The 2615-nt window shown below is 34.3% G+C and overlaps 1 pseudogene; it reads right to left on the bottom strand.

The window, feature by feature from the left end:
- Positions 1-416: 416 nt before the first annotated feature.
- Positions 417-1728, bottom strand: LOC110152727 (olfactory receptor 6C2-like; annotated as a pseudogene).
- Between the last annotated feature and the right edge of the window lie 887 nt (positions 1729-2615).

Raw genomic sequence — 2615 nt, 5'->3', positions numbered from 1 at the left:
AGTTTCTTTTTTTTTGCTAGCTTAATTTTCTTGATCTCAAGAACTTTAATTTGCTGAGATTTTGGCTCCTGTTGGTCTAATTTACTATATTTAGGACTTGCATTGTATTATATATTTCAGAACTAAGTTGATTTATTATGTCAGCAGATTTTACCAGGTTTTGGCCACCTGGGTGACAAATTAACATAGAGGTTGTGCTTTTACTTTAGAGAGAATCCAATAAATCTAAATTCCAAGTCTTTGGGCTTTAAAGTTTCTTTTACAAGGCCGATGTGGATTTCCAGGTTCTAAAGTCATATATTTTCCTTTCCAGGGTTAAAATGCATTCTTTTTTGCTCAAACTAACTCATTCTTATCTTGAATAATTAATTCCTGCTTAAGAAGAGTAATTATAATCCTATAGATGTGTTTTGTATGTTTGCACTAAAAAAAGCAATGGATGCCATGACTCCACTATTTTCCTATCAGTTCAATAATTCAATTTTTTTCCATGTAACATTTAATAGTTCTTTTATTGATCAGAACAAGGTTAGAGTTTCAGTAAGGCCCTTTACGTCCCCTTCATATGAGATGTCATCTTGGATAAAGTTTATTTTCAACAAGAGTTGAAATGACACAAGTTGTCTATTTCATCAAGCATTGAAAAGATGACTTTGGTCCAAGATTCAATAATAACAGTGGTATGAGCATGTTAATATGAACAGATAATATACCAGGATTTAATAGTTGATAAATGAAGATTGTGACCTTGAGGCCCACTGTTCTTTTTAAATTGATATTTTATGCTTAGTTTCAACATTTCTTTACTTCTTTGAGATCAATGAAATTCTTTTGATTAAGTCTGTAAAAGCTTGTTTCACTTGTTTGTTCCTCAAGCTATAAATAAATGGGTTTAACATGGGGGCAACTGAAGTAGTAAGCAACAACACACACTTATTAATTGTCACTTCATCTTTGCTGAAGGTTTGACATAGATGAAGATACAACTGCCATAGCTGATAGAAACCACAATCATGTGAGAAGAACAGGTAGAAAAGGCCTTCATCTTTTGCTGGGCAGAATGAAACTTTATGATGGTCTTGATGATGTATATATATGAAAGAAATGTCCCAATTTTAGTCAACACAGCAAGGGTAACAACCATCTGTTCTATGAACCATGTGTCTGAACAAGAGATTTTCAGCACAGGAGAAGCATCACAGAGAAAATGATCAATGACATTAGAATCACAGAATTCCAGGTTTAAGCCCAGGCAGAGTGGTGGAAATATGACCAGACAACCTGCTATCCAACAGCAGACAACAAGCCATCTACAAACTCTGCTGGTCATGATGGTTGCATATGTAAGGGTTTGCAAATGGCCACAGAGTAGTCATAAGACATGATGGCCAGCAGAAAATATTCTGTCATTGCAAACAGGAAGACAAAAAATAGTTGACTAACACAAGCATTATAGGAAATAGTCTTGTCCCCAGTAGATAAGCTGTATAAGAATCTGGGAATGCAGACCAGGGTGAATAAGGTTTCTAAAAAGGAGAAGTGTTTGAGGAAAAAGTACATGGCAGTTTTAAGGTGAGAATCTACTAAAGTGAGTATAATGATGGTCAGGTTCCCAGTGACACTCAGTAAGTAGGATATAAACAGAAATATAAAAATCAAAACCTGCATTGGAGGATCATCTCTCAGTCCCAGGAGTATGAATATAGATAATGATGTATGGTTTCTCATCATTGACTTGTACTTCTCAAACTCCTCAGAAACTCAAGTGACATTGGATTGAGAACTTGCATGAAGTCATGAGGTCACAGAAATGGGTGAAAATATCCAATCACTGCAATAAGTAGTTATTTTCTTCTGTGAGTTGCTAATGATGAGTCAAAACTTCAGAATTCTCAGCTATTTTGAAGTGCTTTATAGGAATCCTTATGATCATGTTTTTCTGAAGTAAGTTTGTCTTAGAGTTCATATACCACCTTGCATGCTCTGACATCTCTACTTTTCAATTAATCTAAACTCTGTCCTTCATTCTCTGAAATATATTAAGCTATAGAATTAGAAATGTCATCCACGTGATATGATTTTGTGGATTTTATAATGTTCTTTTGCTCCTAATAATTCTTCACTATTCACAAGTTTGAATGAGTGCACATTTTTTTTGAAGTGTGGTTCCTGTTAAATACAAATAAATGGCTGAGTTTAACATTTTATACAGAGCCTGGATGTCTTGTGTGCAGTATTTGAATGCTTGCTGTTACTGCAATGACCAAAGAAATTACTTCATTTTATATATTTTACTTTTGGTATCAGAATTGTCATTCAAATAACACCCATTGCTTTCCAGTCTTGCTATTTATCTTGATGTTTCTACATCAATATCCAACTTTCTCTTCATTTTTCACTCTGAGAGAACACAGTGTTTGTTAAGTACTGCATAAACAAGTTATCTGCTGAAATATTGGGTAAAGAAACTATTACATACCAAAACTAAAAACCCTGAAAACTTTAACCTCAATTGTTAGTACTTGCAAGGTCACGAAGGACAAGAGGAGATAGGATGAGACACAGATTGGAGGAGACCAAGGACACATGACAATTCCTTTTCAAATAGTAATTTG

This window comes from Odocoileus virginianus, unplaced genomic scaffold (genome assembly GCF_023699985.2).
Source record: "Odocoileus virginianus isolate 20LAN1187 ecotype Illinois unplaced genomic scaffold, Ovbor_1.2 Unplaced_Contig_153, whole genome shotgun sequence".
Classification (NCBI taxonomy): domain Eukaryota; kingdom Metazoa; phylum Chordata; class Mammalia; order Artiodactyla; family Cervidae; genus Odocoileus; species Odocoileus virginianus.
This window is presented reverse-complemented; position numbering and strand designations above follow the sequence as displayed.